This window comes from Zalophus californianus, chromosome X, assembly GCF_009762305.2.
Source record: "Zalophus californianus isolate mZalCal1 chromosome X, mZalCal1.pri.v2, whole genome shotgun sequence".
Lineage (NCBI taxonomy): Eukaryota > Metazoa > Chordata > Mammalia > Carnivora > Otariidae > Zalophus > Zalophus californianus.
Window position 1 is genome coordinate 31,865,607 of NC_045612.1, and position 15,388 is coordinate 31,880,994.

The window sequence follows — 15,388 nt, forward strand, 5'->3', positions numbered from 1 at the left end:
AAATTACTTGTTGTCAATTATTTGGACAAATAACTGAAGAAAATGACAAAAATTAACCAGGCTTTGAATGACTTTGCCTTAACTCTTACTGATAAGATTTGTTTTAAATTGCTTCACTATTATTTAGGAAATAACCTGATATTAATTAGACTTTTAAAAAAAACTTTATTTTGAAATAATTACTGATTTTCAGGCACTAGTGAAGATAGTACGAAAGAAAGCCTGTGCCCTGCACCTTGTTTTCCCCAATGTGACTGTAGTGTTTTATCGGAGCCTAAAACATTGACATTGGTACAATGTGTTTATAATTTTGTACCATTTTATCACGTTATATATGCATGTAACCACCTCCAGATCAAGAGATAGAACTATTCCATCTCCATAAACACAATTTAGACAATTCAAGAGAATAAGGAAGGAAAGAAAATCTATTGTATTTTTCTTACCATGTTCTTCCTTTCTTCCTGATATTATAAGATTCCTTATTTTATCATTTCCTTTCAGTTTAGACATCTTCCTTTAGCTTTTCTTTTAAAGTAGGTGTCCTGGCAACAAATGCTTAGTTTTTTTTCATCTGAGAATAGACTGGTTTCTCCTTCATTCCTGAAGGAAATTTTTGCTGGATATTGGATTCTGGGTTGACAGTTCCTTTCTTCCCACATTCGAAAAACCTTGTGTGCCCTTCCTTATGGCCTCCATGGTTTACTGATGAAAAATCTGTCATGTGAATTGTTTCCCCTTGTAGGCAAGGTGGCACTTCTCTGTCTCCCTCTGATTTCAGGATATTTTTATTTGTCAAAAGTATGACTATGATGTATATTAGATTAGATTTTTTCAGATTTACCCAGTTTGGGGTTCGCACAGCCTCTTGAATCTGTAAGCTTCTTTCTTTTGAAATTTGAGACATTTCCAACCATTACTCCTTTGAGTACTTTTTCAGCTGCACCCTATTTTTCTTTCGTCGGACTCTGATGACATGAATGTTAGATCTTATGTTGTAGTCCCCCAAGTCCTGATGTTCTGTCTATTTTTTCTCTCCCTTTTGTTTAGGTTGGGTAATTAGGATTATTCTGCCTTCGAGTTTGCTGATTAATTTGTTCTGCCCCTTTCATTGTGCTGCTGAGCCTATCTGCTGAGTATTTTATTTTCAGTTATTGAATTTTTCCAGTTTTAAGAGTTCCATTTGGTGCTTCTTTATCTCTTCTATTCCTTTACTGTGACTTCCTATTTCTTTGCTGAGACTATTTTTTCATTTGTTTCGAGCATGTTCATAATTGCTTGTTAAAGCATTCTTACGATGGCTGCTTTAAAATCTTTGTCACATAATGTTAACATCTCTGTCATCTTGATGTTGACATTTATTTATTTTGTCATTCAGCTTGAGATCCTTTTGATTGTTGGTATGATGAGTGAGTTTTTTGGATGTAGACTTGGACATTTTAAGCACGTCATGAGATTTGGAGTTTTATTGACACTTTCTGTTTTAGCCAGCTTCTTCTGGCATCACTCTGTCAGGGGTGGGGACAATAGTCCCCATTACTGCCAAGTGGGTCTTGGTGTCCAGATGCCCAGTTGACCTCTGTTGACACTTGAGGGGTCAGCTCCTCATTACCGATGGGTGAGGGTGGGAGTACTGGTTCCCCATTAGGCCTCCAGTGATACCTCCCTGACTGAGAAGGGTAAGAGTGCATTGTTACCACTCTGCACATGGCCTCCATGGACACCCTGGTGGGGGATGACCACATTACCACAGGGCAGTGGTGCAAGTTCTGATGTTCTAGTTAGGCTTCTCTGACACCACCCCAGCTAGGGTAAGTGTGCCTCCCTACAGGCTTGTGAGGATGGAAATTTAGGCTCCCTACTAAGTCTTTGTTGATGTGGGTATAGTTACATTTTTTTCCGTGTTGGAATACAACAGTTCTTATCTAAAAGTGTTCTGTCCTGCTAAGCTGCCCCTTTCCTGATCCTTTGGCTAGGTGAACAGGCTTTTCTTAGGGCTTCTTTTTTCCTCTGTGCTCATTGTCATTTCTCGGTTTTCAGCTTCTTCGGCTTCACAGGTGGAATATATGGGCTTAGTAGAAAGCTCACGGAACTCACCACCGTGTTGTTCCTTGGGTCCTGAGTTCCCTGGCCAGTCTGCCTCTTCTCTCCACCTTTAAGAGCTTTCTTGTATTTGTTTTATATATAATGTCCATGGTTTTTAGTGGTACTTTGTAGGAGGAATAGGGAAACACACATCTACTTCATCTTTTCCAAAGCAAAAGTTTGACTTATTTTTTGGTATTTTTGAATTATTTTGAATTATTTTGAATTATTAAGGTTTAATTCCATCTCAGAACTTGCAACCGGAGACTTTTTGGAGTAGCTATGCCATCTTGCTACTTTGGCAGTAATATTATTTAAAGGTATCTTTATATAGGCAACATTTCTTTAGTTTCTAAGGCAAAGTGCTAATTCTAAGAACCATGTACCTCACATTCAAGAGTCTGTTATACCTTTAAGAATTTACATATATTAAATCTGTCTTGAGGTAAAGGCAATAAAAGAGGACGGATGTATAGATGGCAGATTTCACAGAGAATAAAATCCTAGAGTGAGAGTGTGGGACCTAGTGTCATACTGAATTTAGTAATGTAATTATAATGCTTAAGTAATGATTAAACTTGCATGTTACTGCAGCATTAGTTAACTGCCAAACACATAACTCTCCTTAAAATCCTTTAGAGACATATTGTATTGACATACATTATTGTTTTACATGTCCTGAAACAATAAATATAGATTGGACTGATTGAAAAACTTTCTGCTTTAGCAGTGAATTTCCTCTGTACTTCAGTATCTCACTGTGATTTTACTTTGTCTTTTCTGTTGTTTCCCTCTTAAGGAAGTTAGAGAACATGGCTCCAAAAATAATAGCAGTGGCAAAGCCTTCCTTTGCCCTTGGAGTTGATGTATACTGCTGATAGGGCTAGAAGGGGCCATTGATGGCCCCAGAGCTAAAATTTAACTTAATATAATGAAATATTCAGAGCCGAATGTGAACATATATATCCTCTCAGTTTAGAGACAAAGAACTTGAAGCCCAGAGATGTTGTCAGACCTGGGAGAGGTAACAACTACTTGGAAAAAAAAATGGTGCTCAAATTCAGATGCCCTGATCCTGGGGCCATTGTGTTTTCCACTAGCTGGTACAGCGAGGGGAGACTGAGACCCAGAGCCTGCCCTCCAAAATTCTAGTCGGGGAGATGGCAAGGACAAAAGAAACTACAGAATGTGGTAGAAAGCTACTGTGCTCATAAAGGATGGTCAGATAAAGTTCTGTGAAATGTAATTCTTTAATCATTTAAAAATATACGTCAATTCAAAAAAATCTACTTCAGTTCTGTCCTATGAATACATAAGGAAAAGGAAAGAAGTCAGAAACCTTACTTCCAAGCTCTTCTAGAGAAAAAGATCCCTGAACTTACTGGTTTTTATTTTGAAAAGTTATGCTCATAGGATAAAAATGTAGACGGTGGTGCTTGGTTTAGAATTTTTCATAATTTATTTAACCCGACGTGAAGTGTTTATATACAGGCACACCTCATTTTATTGTACTTTGCTTTTATTGCACTTCACAGATACTGTGTTTTATAAATTGAAGGTTTGGGGCAACCCTGCATGGAGCAAGTCTGTCGGCACCATTTTTCCAATAGCATTTGCTCACTGCATGTCTCTGTATCACGTTTTGATAATTCTTGCAATATTTCAAATTTTTTCATGATTTATATTTATTATGGTGATCTGTGGTCAGTGGTCTTTGATGTTAGTATTCTGATTATTTTGGAACGTCATGAACCACGTCCATATAAATGCTGAACTTAGTTGGTAAATGTTGTGTGTGTTCTGACTGCTCCACCGACCACATGTTCCCCAGTCTCCCTCTTCTTGGGCCTCCCTATTTCCTGAAACACAACACTATTGAAATTAGACCAATTAATAACCCTACAATGGCTGGTAAGTGTTCAAATGAAAGGAAAAGTCACATGTCTCTCACTTTAAATCACAAGGTAGAAATGTTGAAGCTTAGTGACGAAGGCACGTCTTAAGCCGAGACAGGCTGAAAGAAAGCTGGGCTAGGCGTCTTGCACCAAACAGCCTCCTTGTGAATGCAAAAAAAGAGTTCTCGAAGGAAATTAAAAGTGCTACTCCAGTGAACACATGAATTGTACGAAAGCAAAACAGCCTACTGCAGTTATGGAGAAAGTTTGAGTGGTCTGGACGGAAGATCCAACCAGCCACGACAGTCCCGTAAGCCCAAGCCTAATCCGGAGCAAGGCCTTAACTGTCTTCGATCCTATGAAGGCTGAGAGAGGCGAGGAAGCTGTGGAAGAAAAGTGTGAAGCCAGCAGAGGGTGGTTCATGAGGTTTAAGGGAAGAGTCATCTGTAGCGCATGAAAGTGCAAGGGGAAGCAGCCAGTGCCGATGGAGAAGCTGCCGCAAGTCATCCAGAAGGTCTAGCTAAGATCAGTAACGAAGAGGCTGCACTGAACAACAGAATCTCAGTGTAGATGAAACAGCCTTGTACTGAAAGAAGATGCCATCTAGGACTTTCATAGCTAGAGAGGAGAAGTCCGTGCCTGGCTTCAAAGCTGCAAAGGATGGGCCAGTGCTCTGATTATTAGAGGCAACTATAGCCCGTGACTTTAAGTTGAAGCTGATGCTCATGGACCATTCCAGAAATCCCAGGCCCTTAAGAATTGTGCTACGTCTACTCTGCCTGTGCTCTCTACAAGAAATGACAAGAAATGATGACAGCACATAAAAGAGCTAGACATCTCAATGTAAGGGAGATTTTCTTTTTGGTGTGTGGTGTTTATTTGTTAGTTTGGGGGGTATTTTTAATGACTGCAACAAAACCCATCTAAAATTGCAGCTTCTGGAAGAACCATTTATTCTTGTACCTCTCCTTGAACTTGACCTTGGCCTCTCGTGTGGCCTTGCATTGAAGAGCAGGTTCTCTGAAGACATCCTTGTTGATGACAGTTTTGTCCAAGGGGATATCGGCAGAGTACCTTGTAAGCATGAGATGACTGTAGTTATAAGCCTTCACAAAAGACTTGATCTTTGACCTCTTGGCAATTTCTTCTTGCCCATGGCAGCTGTCACTTTGGGGTAGTGGTCCATTCCAGCCACCAGAGCATGTAGGGACAGTCTGAGATGCCATCATTAATGTTCTTCAGGATGACCGCTTTGCATTGGGAATAGCGTCCAGCCAGGACCAGCACCACCTTCCCGGGTTTCATGAACTTGCCCATCTCGACACCAGCCACTCAAGCCTACAGCAGAAAGAAGGGAGATTTTCTAATAAAGCCCTTGAATGATGGAATGAGTCATCTCAGGGTACAGGGAATTCTGTCACTGGAAGTGAATTAGGAAAGGCTCACTGACCTCTTGACAGGAATGATAGTTTATAGGAGAATTAAGCATTGTGTAGGTGGTGGGATCTAGATGATCTATTAAGTTCCCTTTGGACTCTAAGATTTTATTATTTAAATTATTTCAATTGCTGCCTAAGCTTTAGAGACACAGCATAGTTTAAATATTTTCCTCAATTGACACAGAAATCCTGTATTTGATTTTTAGAGAACTAAAGTATCATATCTAACATTAAAAAATCTATCATTGTGGAGTAACATTCTCATTATTGGGATTATATCTTACGTTAGGCATCACTGTATTTCACCAGAGGTGTCTATAGGACTAACATTTTAGTCCATGGATTCCTCATGGGTAGAAGAATTGAAGCAGAACACCAGATTTAGCCTGTGTGTTGGAGATTTCCCACTATAACAAGATGTGAATGTGTTTTTAATTTCTAGTAGTGGTCCATACAGTAATGTCCAATGTTCCTTCTCAGTACGGATATTTCAGGTGCTTTCTAGCCTAACTCATACACATAGCAGAACGCTTTAAAAAAACACAAAAAGTATCCATGAAAAATAAGTCTTCTGTCTCTAGTGGCAGACATTGTTAGTTTTTTATTTTTGTCTTTATGCTTACAGATGTTTTCTATGCAAATAAAAGTAAATACATATATCCTTTTTTAAATACAAATGAGAACAAATGATAGAGAAACTGCTCTTTGCTTTTTAAAAAATGATTTAATATATGTTATAGATCTTCCCATGTCAGGACATAAATACCTACTTTATATAATTTTTAACAATTGAGATGTAATTCACATACCGTGAAATTCACCCTTTTCAAGTCCACAAGTTAGTCTTTTTTAAAAAATTTGTTCACAAAATTGTGCAACCGTTACCACTAATTACAGAACATTTTCATCAAAAGAAACCCTGTATCCATTAGCAGACACTTCACACACACACACACACACATACACACGCGCGCGCGCGCGCACACACACACACACACACACACACACACACCCGGTCCTTGGCAATCACCCTGCTGTCTCTGTGGATTTGCCTATTCTGAACATTCCGTATAAATAGAATCATACAATATATGGTGTATTTTGTCTAGCTTCTTTCACTTGGGACAATGATTTCAAGGTTCCTTTATGTTCTCTAACATGTATCAGTAGTTAATTCTTTCTATGGCTGAATAACATTTTATTGGATAGATATTGCAAAATTTTTTGTATATGCATCCATTGATGGATATTTGGCTTGTTTCCACTTTTTGGCTCTTATGAAGAATGCTGCCATGAACATTCATGTATACACATTTATGTGGCGTGTTACCTTCCTATTTTTAATAACTTCATAGTAACCCATCATGTGGATGCTCTGTAGTTTATTTAAATTGTCTCCTTCTCAGGGCATTTGGATTAGTTGTAGACGCTGTAATCATATCTCTTGCAAACTGTCTTGCACATCCATTTCCGTGCAGCTTTGTGAGACAGCGTTCTAAGTGGTAGAATTACCACATCAAACGATATGTGTAATTTTTCATTTTGATTAATATATTGCCTCATTGCCTCCTGGAGAAATTTCATCAATTTATGCTTCCACATATCTGTTTCCCCACAGTTTTTTTTCTGTTATCTTTTTAATCTCTCTAGCATTTGTAATGTTCACTTTTATTCCTAATATTTCATGCTGACTCTTTTTGCCAGAGGTTTGGCACTGTTATTAGGCTAACTGCTCCTGTCCCCCAACACCCCAACTCTTGATTTTCTTGATTTGTATTAGTTTTGTTTTCTATTTTATTCCTTTGTGTTCTTTATTCTATACTTTTTGAAAAAAATTTTTTTTTTTTTTTTTTTTTAGCTTATTACATTGGATGCCTGGTCTTTTTTTTGGGGGGCCTTTATTTTTTAATGTAAGCACTTAAGGTCATAAGCTTGCTTTCTTTTTTTTTTTAAGATTTTATTTATTTATTTGACAGAGAGAGAGCATAAGCAGGGGGAACGTCAGGCAAACGAAGAGGGAGAAGCAGGCTCTCCACTGAACAGGGAGCCTGACGTGGGGCTCGATCCCAGGACCCTGAGATCATGACCTGAGCTGAAGACAGACACTTCACTGACTGAGCCACCCAGGCGTCCGTATCATAAGCTTTCCTCTAAGCTTTGTTTTAGCTGCACCTCACAAGTTTTGCTGTGTTGTGTTTGTTATTCTTCCATTTTAAGCATTTTCTAATTTCTTTCGTGGTTTCTTTTTTGACCCTATGTGTAGTTTAGGAGTGTTTCTTGATATCCAAATTTGGATGGTTTTAGTTATCACTTATTGATTTTTAGCATAATTTCATAGTGAGAATAGAATATACTTTTTTAAAAAAAGATTTATTTATTTGAGAGAGAGAGAGTGCACTAGTTGGGGGGCAGAGGGAGAGAGAGAGAGCCTCAAGCAGACACCTTGCTGAGTGCAGAGCCCGTCTTGGGGCTCGATCCCACAACACTGAGAATCAGGACCTGAGCCAAAACCGAGAGTTGGATGCTTAACCAACTGTGCCACCCAGGTGCCCCTAGAATATACTTTGATTTTCAGTCCTTTTGATATTTGTTGAGACTCACTTTATGGCCTGGTATGTGGTCGATTTTTGCAAATATTCTGTGTGTGCTTGTAAAAACAAGATATTTTCTCCATTTGATGAAATAATGTTCCATGTATACTCAATAGATTAAACTGGATAATTGGATTCAAAGTATGTGTAATCTTACCAGATTATTTTTGTCTGCTTGTTCTATCAGTTACCGAGAGAGGTGGTTTAAAATATTCTAGGGGCACCTGGGTGGCTCAGATGGTTAAGCCTCTGCCTTTGGCTCAGGTCATGATTTCCAGGTCCTGGGATCAAGCCCCACGTCGGGCTCCCAGCTCAGCGGGGAGTCTGCTTCTCCCTCTGCCTCTCCCCCTGCTTGTGCTCTCTCTGCCTCTTTCTCTCTCTCTCTCTCTCTCAAATGAATAAATAAAATCTTTAAATAAAATATTCTAATCTGTGCATTTTTCAGTTTCTTAGTATTGTTCAGCCATTTTTGTTTTATATGTGTTTTGAAGCTATGTATTAATTGCATAAAAGTTTAGAATTTTTTTTGCCTTTCTTGTAAATTGAAACTTCTATCCTGATGTGGTCAGAAGGAGAAAGAATCCTCTGTCCCTCCTGCTTTTTTCTTCTCCTTTTTCCCCCAGTAACATCCTCCCTACACACACCTGGCTGTGGGAGTAACAGTAGCTTGACTGGAAGTTCAGCTCTATCTGTTGGGGAAAGCAACCACATTATTTGTAATTCAGTTTTCTCCCAATATGGTGTGTAACCATAGAAGGTCTTGGAAGAATGAAGGAAGTAATTCTGAAGGTTAGGGGAAAGGGTGTTTGGAAAACAATGGCTAAAGCTTCTTGACTAATAATATTATGTTGACTCCTTGCATCCAGCTTCCCTATATAATTTTTACTCACTTCTACCAGCTGTCAGGACCTATTTGTCTTCCTTGCTGATAGTTTTCATATTTGCCTGTTTCTCTTCTACCTCCCGTGTATTTGTCAGGGAGTTCATCTAGTTTCAAAGCTGGGAGGGACCTTAGAAGATTTTTCTAGCTGTCTTTTCTCACCCCCAGTACACTCGATAGATGAGGAAGCTCAGCTCCTTATAGGTGAATTAACTTTTTCAGAGTTCGACCTTTTAGCAGAGTGGAGATGAGAAACAAAGTCCCCTTTCCGATTCTCCTGTCTTATATTTCCTGCCTTTTTCCCCACTTGAAGTTGTCATGATAGTCACAGACCGAGCAGCCTGCTGAATTACTGGACCGTTCTACCCATACAAGCTGCTACAAGCTATTTCTTCTTTGGACTCTCTTTGGTGCAGAGGACACTATGACCTCAGCGAAAACATGGATTCTACCTAAGCGTTTGCTTGTTGAAGTTAAAATCTCACCCGTAAATATGTCAGCTCTTTTCAGTTCAGCCACTCTTGGGGATTGGGGACAAACTGGTTTTCAGAGGGTCCAGAACCTCTTCAAATGCCTATTTCTGAGTCTGACCTGGCAGCAGACGTTCCTATGTATTTCACCAAGCACAGTAAGTTGGTTGGCTTCATCCTGCTGCAGCAGTTCTGCTGTAGTGCTTTTAATAGTCTGCTTTTTCTTTTTCTTTTTTTTTTAAAGATTTTATTTATTTATTTGAGAGAGAGAGAGAATGAGAGAGAGAGAGCACGAGAGGGAAGAGGGTCAGAGGGAGAAGTAGACTCCCTGCCGAGCAGGGAGCCCGATGCAGGACTCGATCCCGGGACTCCAGGATCATGACCTGAGCCGAAGGCAGTCGCTTAACCAACTGAGCCACCCAGGCGCCCCAATAGTCTGCTTTTTCTTCAGTTATGTGACTGTTAGCATGTATCCCATGGGTGTTCCCACTCCTTTGGATCATGCCAGTGCTTGGTATAGGAGCTTGTGGGGGCAAATGGACTTCCCTTTATGGTAAGTTCCATATGTCCCTCAAGCTGGTCATTGAATTTATGACCATGGCAAACATTTTCCACTGGTGATTTTCTAAGAATTTATCAAGTTGTAAACATCACAGGCTCTTTGCCCCTAAGTATATATGTTTGAAGGCTGGACTCTAGGAAATCCACTTTTTATTTTACTGCCCCCGCGCTCGCAGCATAAAAGTTGGAGAAGGTATCTGTGGGTTTGTGTAGCTGGTTCCCTTTCTTTGCTTTTTTTCCTCCTGCCCCACCATGTACATTTTTAATTATCTCTGTCTAAGCTTCCCTTTACCTTCTAGAGGGCCACTGTATGTGTTGAGGGTTCCCGACGGAATGCACCACACAGACGAACAGAAGGACAGAAGGTAATACTTTGAGGACTTCTGTCTGCCCCCTTTGGATTGGAGCACTGTTTCTGTGGCCTATGTTAATCTTAGAAATAACACTGTCAGGTGTTTTACCGACAAATATGGGTTTATTCAGGGATAGTGGAAAATTATAATTTGGGACGAGCAAGCTGAAGCAAAACCATAGGCAAGTCTGGAGAACAAAGAAGAAGAATGCTGTTTTAACAGAGGAAAGAGAAGCGTTGGGGGGGGGGGGGGTGGCTGTTATAAACAAAAAGGCCAAACGGTGAGTTCAAGGTGTAGTGGCTTTTCATTGACTGAGTTGTGACAATCTCTCATTGACCCTGCTGCGGCGGTGGCGACGGAGGGAACCTTCCTTCTTCATTTTGGAGTAGTGAAGTCGTATCTAAAGCAGTATATCATCTTGTAAGGTCTCTTCCTTTGGGTCTGCCATTGACCACCCGTGGTAGGGCATGAGAGCTCCCCCTTCTGGCCTCCTGACTCCATTCTAAATGAGGTTTCCTTTTATTAAGTTTCACATCTGTGGGGCTTGTTTCAGTATCTCTGATCCTTGCTCCTCTCCCAAGCTCAGTACACTGTAGTTCATCTTCTTGTGGCCTTAGAGCTTTTCATCAGTGATGAGGACAGATTTCAGTCTTGACAATGTATAGGAGTGAACTCGGTGTCCTGGGGGAGGGAGGGGCATTCCAGGGTGAGTGAACAGTATAAGGGAGATAAAACGTGGACCAGAGCTAGGGACTCTGTGTGCTGGCAGTGGAGAGTGATGAGAATTAGCAAGTGACCAGGTCCTTACTAAAAGGTTTACATATAACTCCAAAGAGATGAATTTTTATGCTGATGACCCTGAGGAGCCACTGCAATATTTGTAAGCAGAGGGGTGACTTCTGAGTCGCCTTTTAGCAATATTAGGCTGTCGCTCCCAGAAAGAATTGAAGGAGAGCAAGTCCCAAGATTAATCAGGAGATTAGTTGGAAGGCTGATAGAGTAATTCAAGCTAAAATAATGTGTCTGAACTAAGGTCTAATAGAAAGGAGAGAGAGGAGGAAGGATGGATTTGAAAGCCAGTTGAAGTCTTCACAGCTTGAATGGATGAAGGATTGAGAATGTGGGAAAGAATAAAGGATGAAGCCCTAGGTTTCTGGCTTGCACTGAGTTGGTGGAAGACCCGACATTCCCAGTGCCATAGAATACAACAGGAGTGGGGGTGGGGGGGGGGGAAGAAGCAAATCGTGTAGACAGGATGATGAGTTCAGTTCGGGACACATTAAAATCAAGGCACTCGTGTTGCCCCTGTGTTATCTAGTAGACAGTTGGCTCTGTGGTTCTGGATCTCAGAAGAGGTCTTGGCTTAAAATAAAAGAATTTTACGTTACATGTTTTTGACCACAATGACAAATAATTTTAAAATAACATAAATGTAAAATTTTTATTTTAGAAATTATCAGCAAACAGGTAGTAGTTGAAGCCAAGGGGATGCATGACATTGTTTGCTCAAGGTGGGCATATAAAGTGAGAAGGGCAGAAAATAAGTGAACCACCAGCATTGTAGAGAGAGCTGGGCAGAGAAGAGATCTCAAATTGTGCCATGAGGAAAACCAGGAGACCAAGACTGAGGGATTTAGGACGTGGTGGAAGAGATGTTTAATGTTTAATCTAGAGAGTAGTCTTCAGTGTCACGCTCCAGCGATGCCAGGTCAGGAAGGAGTGAACGTGGTCAGTGACTTGGATTTAGTTACTAGAGCCTCTTAGTGACTTTGGCGGGTTAGAGCAGTTGCATGTAATGCACTCATTTGCAGTTATGCTTTTATCCAGTCTTCTCCACTGGAGACATCTCTATATTGTCCACAGTACCTAACGTATAGTAAGCACTCGATAAATATTTGTTGCATTAATAAATTTGAATGTGATCATCCTTACCATCAGGAGAAATCCTGATTGAAGTCTGGGTCTGCTCTGCTAAGAGTTTGGTATTTGGTGGATAGAGTAATAGTCTGCTAGATTCTGCTTCTGTTCACAAGGTATTTGTGGATAAAATCTTGAAAATTCTTAGTTAAAATAGTCAAGACAGTTTCTCACTTTGTTTTTCTTTGAGCATCAGGGGGTTTTAGCGTCCAAGATGATTAATCCTTATCCTTTATTTTGCAACGTTTTCTCTCTTTTGTTTCTTCTTCCTTGATATGTTGAAACTGCACTTTCTGTTGAGATGGCTTGGACCTTATTGAGAAAGAGCAGCATAGGAAGAGAATGTTGGGTTGTGTTCTAGGAGTCAGGTTATTTTGAAATGAACTCTGTGACTTTTTAAAAGGTACTGCAATGTAACAAAACTAACATCAATTGCAATATCAATTATACACGATTTAAGTTTATCTGCGAGTTTTAAAGAGCCTTTGAACATTTCATAATTGGTTAATTTGTTTGTTTTACATGGCCTTAGTCATTTGGGCTTCTGGAACATTATCATTTGTTAGAACCTAGCAGGAGTTTGTGTAGCTTCCCTTAAATAAAACTGTTCCTTTTTAAAGGGAGTAGCTCCCTCTGTAGTAGTAGCACTGGGGAGAAGGAGTGGGAGGAGGGGGGGGTGTGGAGTACTATGTAGGAAAAAGGGAGTGTTAGGATGAATTTTCTATGTCAATTTGGCTATTTGGCTAAACATTCTAGATGTTTTTTTTGGACGTATTTTTAGATGAGGTTAACATTTAAATCAGTATACTTTGAGTAAAGCAGGTTACCCTCCATAGAGTGGGTGGGTCTTATCCGATTATTTGAAGGCCTTAATAGAGAAAGACTGAGCCACCCCAAAGAAAGAATTCTGCCGGCCACCCGACTACCTTGGGACTCAAGCTTCAACATCAGCCTACCAGCCTCCACAATTGTGTGAGCCAATTCCTTACAATCTTTATCCCCCCTCCCTCTCTCTCTCTCTTTCTCTGTGTGTGTGTGTTTTATATATAAATATATAGGGGCGCCTGTATGTTTTATATATGTATACACACACACATTATATATAATGTGTATATATAAATATATAGGGGCTCCTGGCTGGCTCTGTTGGTAGAGCATGCGACTCTTGATCTCGGGGTTGTGAGCTCAAGCCCCATGTTGAGTGTAGAGCTTACTTAAAAAATTATGTATATATATATATAATATATTTTTATATTTAATGTTATACATATACATATAAAATATATATACATATATATAAAATCTCATATATATAATCTCTCTTTCTCTCTCTCTATATATAAAATCTCTTATTGCTTCTTTTTGGACAGCCCTCACTAGTGTAAGGGGAAACACAGCTTTGCTTCATTATTTTAAATATTTTTGCTTTCCATGTCTACCTCCGTATCTCTTCTTGGTTTGGTGCTTTCTGGAAATGTGCGACACACTTGATTACAGATGCAGGTCAGCGAACATGCTGGGACCTCCCTGTGCATGGAGTAAGGTACACAGCTCCCTATTTGGTGGCTCCTAGCTGAATAAGTCTAGGTCTCTGCTCCTGAGGAGTTTAAGACCGGAAGTGAGCAAGCATCTGTGAGATAAGGCAGTTGGTGATGGGTTCTGTAAGAGAAAGCTAAGCAGCATGCAGTAGAAATCAGAAGGGAGTGATGACTTCTGCTTGGCTGGTTGGGGAAGTTTGGGACTGGTCCTTAAGGACAGCGGGGTTTAAATTACTGCCTTGTGGTAGAGGAAGTGGAGCCCTACAAGCACATCCCAGAAAGAGGTAATATGATGAACAAAGGCCCAGGACTCAGGAAGTAGGGGGTGCACGGGGAATAAGAAAAACATGTGACTGTTATTTTACAGGAATACTCTCTAGCGAGCTATTTTCAGAATGAAATGGACCCTAGAAAAGAGACAGCTTGCCGTTTCCTCTCAGCAGCTGTGGGCAGGAATGAATGCAAATGTGTGCAAATGCTTGTATACACGTGTGCTCCGCCTTCTTCCACCGGGGTTGCGTTGCGTCGTTTAGAGACGCCATAGCCTTATCTTCTAATCTGGTCTCTTCTACTATCTGGGATGGACTGAATTTTACCTCTGGGCTCAGCATCACTCAGAGGATGGAAGGCAAATGAAGCTTGAGGGTTCACAATCCCTACTTCACAATTGTGCTCTGAGCTTGTCTCACGTTGGCCATTGGGGCTTGCTCCTGGGGAACGTGGCTGGGGGAGGCCCTGTGAGGTATTTTGGTTGTTGTTAGTGAGGTATTCTTTGCTCTGAGGTATTTTGTAATAACTCAAATGAGATGGCGTATATGAAAGCACTTTGTAAACTGCAAAGTCAGATGCAGTTATTATTATGTTGTGTTTTTTTTTTTCTACAGACAGTGGACGCTATGTTAGTGTTATATTTAAGTTTTGGAGCAGAGGTCTTAACTCTAACTTTCTGTAATCAAGTATTGGTATAACAGCGTTTTTTTTTCTTAAGATTTATTTATTTGAGAGAGAGAGTGTGTGCATGTGCATGAGCAGGGGGAGGGGCAGAGGGAGAGGGAGACTCCTCAAGCAGACTCCCTATGGAGCTCAGAGCCCGATGTGGGGCTTGATCCCAGGACCCTGAGATCATGACCTGAGCTGAAATCTGGAGTCTGACGCTTAACCGGCTGAGCCCCCTGGGTGCCCTGCTGCTTTTTTTTTTTTTCTTCCTTTAAGTTACTTTTATTTTCCTGATGGGCCATTTTGAAACCTCATTCGAAGGATTTAATTAGTAGAGGCTGCAAAAAGAACTCCTTTGTGTCGCCTATAGCATTCCTGTAGCACATTCTTATTTCATAATCCCTAAATATGGGTCCAGCTGGTAATCCAAGTCACATAGATTTAAGTTTTAAACACTTTTGGTTAGGTTTATTGAGGTGTAATTTACATATAGAAAAAAAATTCTCCCCCTCTAGTGTATAGTTCTGAGTTTTGACAAAGCTGTAATAGTCATGTCACCAGCACCCCAATAAAGATACAGGACCTTTCTGTGACCAACCAGATTCACTTGCTGCGTTGTCAGCCTGTTATCTCATTCTGGCCTCCAGTAAGCACTGATTTGTTCTCTACCCCTATACTCTCGCCTTTCCCAGTTTGTCATATAAGTATTTAGTCTTGTGACTC

General features: G+C 40.3%; 1 protein-coding gene and 1 pseudogene across 2 annotated transcripts in view; one reads left to right on the plus strand and one right to left on the minus strand.

Annotated features, from left to right (window-relative positions):
• The window catches only part of KLHL13 (kelch like family member 13), a 200,133-nt gene that overhangs the window by 27,324 nt on the left and 157,421 nt on the right, over window positions 1-15,388 (plus strand). The gene's annotated exons all lie outside the window — the stretch shown is intronic.
• LOC113931407 lies at window positions 4,904-5,297 on the minus strand (annotated as a pseudogene).